This window comes from Hemicordylus capensis, chromosome 1, assembly GCF_027244095.1.
Source record: "Hemicordylus capensis ecotype Gifberg chromosome 1, rHemCap1.1.pri, whole genome shotgun sequence".
NCBI classification, from domain to species: domain Eukaryota; kingdom Metazoa; phylum Chordata; class Lepidosauria; order Squamata; family Cordylidae; genus Hemicordylus; species Hemicordylus capensis.
Genome location: NC_069657.1, coordinates 81,838,022 through 81,846,822, shown reverse-complemented (window position 1 = coordinate 81,846,822; position 8,801 = coordinate 81,838,022).

Here is an 8,801-nt window from a genome sequence, read left to right as displayed (position 1 = left end):
GGGACTTACTGGTCTCCTATAGGGAGCAAAATATGCTAGGAGCACATATTAGTTTGGTTTGCTTTACATCCCTGAGCATGTGCAATCCTATATGCACTTACCAGGGAAGGATCTCAGACAGTTGAATGCAATGGAGTTTATTTTTTAAGTAGATATGCTTTCCTTGCTAGCAAGTCCTTTAGGTTTCAATGAAATGTACTTCCAGCTAAATGTGGTTAGATTTGCTGCCTGAGGCTGCAATTCTCCACACACTTACCTGGGACTTTTACACACAGCAGGCTTTACTGGAAGTTTACTGGAAGGCTTTACTGCAAAATTGCAGTTGTCCCAAAGAACCAATGCAAAATAGTGGATTTTTTTATTTTTTTTTACTCTGGATATAAACCAGGCTACACTCTAACGAGCAGTGAAAAACCTGAATTGCATGTAAACTGCTCCTCAATAACTCACAGGGACTTCAGGATAAATTTGGCCAACATGTGAATAGAGCACTTCCATTCCAGAGGAAATGTGTGTTAAAGGGCTTTAAAAGCCTCGTGTGAAAAACCTCCTGGAATCAAACTTTACTGAATTTGTTCAGAATTCTGAGAAAACGTACACAGGCTCACACTGCATGGTAGTCAGTCTCCCTTGCTAATCTGCTGCAAGGGGCCAATTTTAATAATTAGTATTTCTAGTGTGCTCTAGGGGCATTAAAAGTAGCACAAATATATAGTATTCAATGTATATCACTGATTGTGAAGTGTGCATGTGTGTATTCAGTGAAATGTATTTCCAGGCAGCATACCTATTTTGAAATATCAGACTTAAATCCTTGGGGGCCTGGTGTGTGCAGAGGCCCTGGACTTTGAGTTGGGGGGCATTTTAAAATCTCATCTCTGGGCCCAATCAAACCTTGCTATGCCTCTGTTTCTGTTAACATTGCCATAATATTTCCTGAGACCCAAGGAAAGCAAGAAATAAATAGAATAGGTTTTATAAAAGAATAAGTTCTGTCTTTATATTTTTGTAATTTTGCTAGTAATATGTAACCTTTCTCCAAGGAATTCCTAAATTCCAAAGGGTTCATAATTAATCTTGGGTTCTTGCATTACCAACTTGCTGCAAGGACTAGGAAAGAGCATCAGAAAGAAGGGCAGTGTTTGTGGGCTCCCGCCCAGGAAGCCATGCTGGCAAAGCAGCACCGTGGGGTTAGGCTGGCATTTGTGGCTTGCCTCTAATGGACAAATGCCTTGAGTTGCCGCTGACTATGGGCCACAAAAATTAACCATGCAGTTCACATATTAGACACCCCTGTTGTAGATAAAGATAGATGGACCACTGGTGATCGAGTTATACTTGCTATAGACCAATTTTATGCATCCATACACTCAGGGTCACATCCCTGCTTAATCATGAGGCCCACTGGGTGGCTTAAGCAAGTCATGTTAATTCTCTTAACCTGTTTAAACTTTGGTCTGCCCCAATCGCATATAAAGCAAAGAAGAGTTGGATCAAGCCCAAGGCCCAACCAGTTCTGTTGGACATCCTGTGGCATCCTGTTCATAGCAACAGCCAGCTTCTGGGAAGCCCACACTAGAGCATGATATTTCTGCATCTGTCCAAATTATGTATCAAGCAAGGGCTTGGATCCCTATCTTAAAGGTAAAAGATGCATGTGGGTGAAGGAACCAAAACCGTTCCCTCTCCCAGCAACTTACTTTCCTGGAGCCCCTTAACATGAGGCACTTTTCTCCCAGCTGGGCTCACAGTATCAGAGCCTGACTCAAGGAACAAGGAGTTTGGGTGCCAGACTGCAGAGATGAAAGCCATTGGGGGGTGGAGGGGGAGGGGTTTCATCATGATCTCTCCCCCACGTGCTCTTTTTCTCTTGGCACTGGACCCTCATCTCCGGCTTTATAGGAGACTGGAGCAGGCCCAGGCTTAATGTTATAGTTCTGCCAGTGTTACATGTAGTTCGAGTCTTAGGGCTTTGGCTCCAGACCACTTCTAAGGCAAATGGCAGCTGCCAGGGGAGTTCTTTAAGACTGTGACATGAGGGGAAAGGGTTAAGAAAACCCTTCCGGGACACTGTGATCCCAATCTAGATTATAGGAACTGCAGCTGCTATTTGCGACAAGCCAACAGGAGTGGCAAATGGTATGAACAAATTGTATAGCACGTCTAAGACTCTAAATCACATGTAGTCTGGCTTTTAGCCTAAGCTGTTCTAAGGATATGCTATATATGCTGCTCAGAATACTTGGAGGCAGAACTGGATGAAAAGGGGGAAACATAATCCCTGTATATTAACTGCTTTACATACACAACCACACATCAAAAGCAGATGGAAATGTTATTTGTTTATGCTAAGAACCCAAGAGTAACAAAAAAAGTAAAGAGAAACAAACTAATAAATATCCAGCCCTATAAGAGAATATAAAAGAGAGCCTTTCTTTACATGGTTATCTTTGTTTGAAATGAGTGTGGCTGTGGAGAGTACACCAATGCCTCCTAAAAGCCTTGGGTTTGGGAAGAGAAAATCCATTTGCTGCTATGGCTCTCACCTGGTAGGCTTTATATTGGCCTATCTGAGTAATGGTAGTGTAATAGCTAATAGTATCAAGATATTTCACATTGTTCATACGAGGTGTCTTATGATGCATTTAAGGGGGAAAAGGTAAGATGGAAAGTGAATAACCAGACTGAAAGAAGCACTGAGAAAAACACTGAAGACAAATGTGAGTTTTAAAAAAGCAGAAGGAAAGAGAAGAAAAACTGGCTGTTTAGAAGGAAAAGTGGCAGGAGCAAGTACCAGTCTTTTAAGAGAGCATTTACATTTCAGATTTGGGTTGGCTTTGCAGGGAGGCTGAAGATGGTGAGCTCTTGGCCTGGTATGTGCCAACATTCAATATGGTTCTGGCCCAGGTACAAACTGTCCCAGAGTCCTCTGCTTCATGCACTTCTTGGCAGAGGCCTACAGCAAAATTGCCAGACTATAATAGGATTCTTTAGCACAGTTCCACTGCTGTGTAGATGAGGACAAAGACTGACAGGAAGAGATTACTACTCTCTGAGTTCAGGAGTAGCAAAGGGGTGAATAGAATGTAAAGTAGAAAATGACAAAGCAGCTCACTGATTCTCTCTTTCTGATTTTCATGGTGTGCTATTTTCATCTAATGGGCAGTGCTTCAGAAGTGCTCAGGCTGGTGCCCAGTCAGACAATAACCTTATGTACAGAGTATCCACGAATTGTGACAGACTTTATCAAACCCACCCTATGATTAGCAAGGATTTGCAATGCAAAGATGTCAGAAAGGGTGTCCAATTCCTAAAGCTAAAGATACTAAAAAAAAACACCAAAAAACCCCCCCACCAAAACCCTAAATAAGAAGGCAGTTGGAGCATTTTGCTTGCTATAAAAATGTATATATGTTGAGGCTTTTTGGTTTAGGGGGAAAAGATGCCCAGGGGTCACTGTAACAGAAGCTTATAAAATTATGAACTACTTGAAGAATGCGAATAGAGAGAAAAATGATATCTCATATTATCAGTCATGTTGCTTTTGCAGTAGGTGCAGGACAGATTAAAAAAATATAGTGCATTGTTACATTATGGAATCCACACCTCAAAGTGGGCTAGTCATTAACTTAGCTGGCTTCTTAAAAGAATTCAACATATTCAAGGAAGATAAAACTCTCAATGGCTGTTAACGATGACAGGTAAGTGGAATCTTTCAGAATAGACCCTGGGAACAAACAACAGAAAGTGGTTAGCAAACACAATCATGTTTTCATTATGAACTTTCCAGATGCATCTGGCTGGAAATGGTGTGTGATAGAATGCTGGACTTCATGCACTTTTGGTCTGCTCTAACCTTTCGTATGTTAATGGGTGCTGCTTTGGCTGTAGTTCAGATAGCAATTTGATCAGAGCTTTTGACAGGTTAGATATATACAACATCAAAAGGGCTTCCATATGCTGAGGTAGGGGCGAGTAGAAAATTTACACCAGAACTATGGGTATCTATGATATCTTTCATTCTGTTCTGGAACACAGGACACTTATAGTTTTGCTGGAGCTATATGGAGTTAAACAAGCATCATTATGTTTTGCCATCTGGCCTGTTTTTTTCTGGGCTGAGATGGGATCCAGTTAAGAGTCTAGTGAGCATGTATGGGCTCAGCAGGCCACTTTTGTTCACAGCATTTTGTTTGCAGATTGAAATAAAAAATTAAAGGGGTGCATTTGTCATCCCAGTGTTCCTGTGTTCCACAGTTTTGTATTCACTGTGGAAAGTCATTTAAATAGAATAATTATAATGCTGTCTGAAAGCAGAGGGCTTTCTGACTTCCCTGGGGTTTAGATAATGGCATGAAGCCAATGAAGCATTCAGAATGAGAGCGAGCCCGTCTGTCCATCCTTCTGCAAGACTGTAGTCTGCATGCTTGTGATCACTGTCAAATGCATTCACTTTGACTCTGTTTCTCCTACTCCTGAAAATATTTGGTTGTCTGGCAATGTTGTATTAGGGATCATATCAAATGTCTTTGCGCCCCAGACAATTGCCCACTTCTGACAGGTGCTATCACTAAGGATGTTGCTGGTACAGTCTCGGGTTCTACTGAACTGGGTCCAGTCTGGTTCGGCCTTCGAACCAGGCTGAACCAATTCATGGGCCAGTTTGGGGAGTATATTTGTAAAGGGGGACTGGTGAGGATTCCCCATTACAAGTAAGGGCATTCCTTATAATAATGCTCAGGGGGGAGGGGAGAGAAAGGGTACTTTTAACTTTTAATTTTGAGACAAAGGAGATGGTGCAGGCAGTGGTCATGGTGGTTGGGGCTCCTCCAATCCCCTGCTGCCAGCCTCCTGAAGAGCAGTCCGGGTTGGCTGCGACCAGGTTCAGGTCTCTGCAAATGTACAGAGGCCTAATACACAGAGGTGAGCCAGCGTGGTGTAGTGGTTTGAGTGCCAGACTAGGACCGGGGAGACCCGAGTTCATATCCCCATTCAGCCATGAGACTAGCTGGGTGACTCTGGGCCAGTCACGTCTCTCTCAGCCTAACCTACTTCACAGGGCTGTTGTGAGGAGAAAACACAAGTATGTAGTACACCACTCTGGGCTCCTTGGAGGAAAAGCAGGATATAAATGTAATAAATAATAATAATAATAATAACAACAACAACAAACAACTGGGCCACAACCAGCCTGGGCTGCTCTTCGGGAGGCCAGGGGGTTGGAGGAGCTCCCCCCACCACTACTGCCAATGTCTCCGCTACTGCTTTGGGGGCCAGTCTGGTTCAAACGCAGACCGCCTGAACCAGGCGGGTTTTAGTCCAACTGCCATTCAAATCGAGCCAGCTCACACATCCGTAGCTATCAGGTTCACAAATGATGTGAGCAGCCCTTTTTCTCACCATAACCATGCATGTGAATTCACAGATTCATGGAGTAACATGTCGTGGAAGAGAGAGCAGCAGCTAGCTCCATGACCATGGCACCTCTGTTCCCTTAACATTTCTCCATGTGGTCATGCACCTATGTATATAATCATAAGGAGAAGGGAGTGTAAACCATCCCATACTTGTATGCTTCAACAAGCTCTCCTTTTTGCATATGGTGGCTCACTATTTCTAGCTTGGATGGAATTCAGGATGAGCCTAGGTAGGCCTGGCCTAATTAGTCATTGTAAAGGGTATTCCCAGTCTTCCTAGTTGTTGTTGTTGTATTATATTACAACCTTGTTGCAGTTTTTTCCTCAATTAACTCCCTGAAATGAGCCTTGCTCTAGAGCTCCACTGACTTCTTGAGCATGCATTCCAGACCTTGTTTTTGTGCTCCTAAGAGGCCTATTTGTCAGATTACTAAATAGTAGGCCTCTGGTATAGTAATGTTAATGTTAACATTACAACTGAGACTGTTCGAATGCTCCAACACTTCAGACTGTTGGACAAGAATCCCACATTTTGAACAAACTCTGCAAAGGATTTTTTTTTTCTGTGAAGGACAGAAATTAAGTTTTCTGTTTTATGTTCACTTATGTTGATGGTTTTAAAATGTCTGCCTAGTGAGAAGAATTGTGGGGGCAGTTTATTGTTGTTAGTCAGTAAGGTCAAAAGATTACCCTAAGAAATGGAAACCAAAGGGGGAAATGAAACCTAGAGTCCTGGCAGAATATAAGCCAAGAATGTCAGGTCTGCCCTTCTAATTGGCTACTTTAGAGAGGAAGAGTAAAATGTAGGGGAGATAAGGCAGAGTCTGAGGAAGGAGAGAGTGTGTGGAAGAAGGGTTGGGCCCAAGATGGCAATGTAACAGCAGCGTGTCATAAATACTCCCTAAACTATTGTCCTTTTTGTGAAACTTGGGGAGTTTATTTTAAGTATTTTATCAGGAATTGTTTTATAGAGATGTGCATGGAACCAGCTGGCCCAGTTCGGTTTGAGGCCAGACTGGCCTCGAACCCAACCAGGCCAATTTGGTCTGGCATCCCCTCAAACCCTACCCAGTTCAGTTCAGTCCAGTGGGTTCGCAAGCCTTTTACTGCCTTAATTTTTTTAAAAAACAAAAACAAAAACCTTAAGCCCCTTCCGGGGGGTTGCCAAAGGCAGCGGGGGGGGGGGTCCGCAGAGGTTCCTCCTCCCCCTGCAGGCCTTAATAATCACCACCATGGCTGGTTTGGCCGGACTTTTTGGCCTGCTGCCATGCATGCGCAATGGACTCCGCGAGGCCCTGGCCTGAAGTGGAGTCAACAAGGGTTTCACAAATTTACTTCTATTTATTTATTTATTTAACATATTTTTATACCGCCCAAAACTTACATCTCTGGGCGGTTTACAACAAGATAAAACCAACATTAAAACATTAGTTAAAAACCAAAACAAGAAATTTAAAACACAACAATTTAAAATATTTTAAAACAATATTCTAAAAAAACATTAAAAACAATCAAAACAGTATCAGTTAAAAGCCTGAGTGAACAGATGTGTCTTTAAAGACTTTTTAAAAACTGTCAGAGATGGGGAGGCTTTTATTTCACTAGGGAGCACATTCCAAAGCCTTGGGGCAGCAACAGAGAAGGACCGTCCTTGAGTAGCCACCAGACGAGCCAGTGGCAAATGCAGACGGACCTAATATCATTTATTCTAATATCATCATAATACACACATTCTAACAAAACATGCTCAACAGTTTCAACATACCGTTGTCCAAAAGAACACAATCTCAGATCGAAAGGAGTTTTGTTTTTTTAAACGACCCACCGTGCCAACAGTAGGTAAACAATTGAATCGAGCAGCCATAAATATTTTCCTATATTTGGGCACAGTTAGGAAATACAAATAGTTAGAGGACAAGCTTATGTCCTGAGCTTCACCCCATTCCAGGGGCGAGCAGCCATGTAATGGCTGCCCGCCATTTCCCCTGCAAAGTTTTCTTGATAGTCTATGTCCAACAATCTCTCCTTTATCTGTCTTCTCACCTCTAGATAATCATATTTACATACTTGTAGCCCAGACAGCCCTACAAAATTAATTTTAGAGTTAAGTCCCTTCTGCCATGAGAAATGAATCCTTCATCATTAAAGCTAAAAATACTAGGAACTATGTCATGTAATTTGATCAAGAAATTCCTAACCAAAAGTGTACTTCACCAATAAATACTTAATATTTCATTCTACAAGAATCTCCATGTGTCTTCTCTAAATAGCTGCAACAACTAAACTCTGCAAAGTACTCTGTAACTGGAGTGGGCAGCTTCTTTGGTGCTCTGCTAATTAACTGGGGGTAAAAATTACAACCCCCAACACAAAACACTCAGTCCCAGTTAATAATCTTGCAGCCCTATTTTGGGCCAACTGCAGTTTCCAAACAGTTTTTAAAGGCAGCCCCACATAACCTAAACGTGAGGTTACCAGATCATGAGTAACTGTGGCCATACTGTCTCCATCCAAGTAAGGTTGCAGTCAGCATATCAGCAAAAGCTGATAAAAGGCACTCCGAGCCGCAGAGGCCAGTTAAGCCTCTAGTAACAATGCTGGATCAATGAGCAGCCCCAGACTGAGAACCTGGTCCTCTAAGGGGAGTGCAGCCCCATTGAGAACAGACTGAACAACACCCACGCAGACAGATGAACCACTGACCAACCGTATTTCTTTCTTTTCTGGACTGAGTCTTCTAATTCAGTCAATTACCATGCCCAAGCACTGATTTAGGACAGTCACTGTTGGAATTTACTGCATAAATGTTGACTTTGCTCTTGTCTAAGGGCATGCTTGTCTGTATACATTTGTGTCTGTGTTTGGGTTTGGGGGTGGAGAGAAAGCTCCTCCCTGCTTCTAGTTTCTTACTTGCTGTCTTGAATTTCAAACTGAGAGATTCTCTGTCTCTTACTGCATAAGAAACTGTTATGCAGTGGTGTAGTCACAAATTCAGAAGTGCAGGTGCTCACCATGCCAGACCACATAACCACACCCACCCTATAGCCACACCCTCAATACAAAAAGCACCAAGCAGATTGTTGGGAATTCTCTCTGGTAAGAGATACACAGCAGAGATACACAGAGGCAAAACACAGCAGAGTCTGCCTAGGCATGTGTGTATGCTGAGAGTAAAAGAAACTTGGAGCCAGTTCATAGTTTCAAATCAATATAAGGAGTCTTTATTGGAGAACTCAATTCTAGATAGGAAAGTGGAGAGATAGGATCTCTAATCTAGCTAGCTAGCTGTATGCAGAGGGATGGTTTCTGCATCTTTGCACACATGGTGCAGGGAGAGAGGAGCATCTGTGTTGCAAGGAAGAAGAAAGCGAAGAGGAAGGAAGG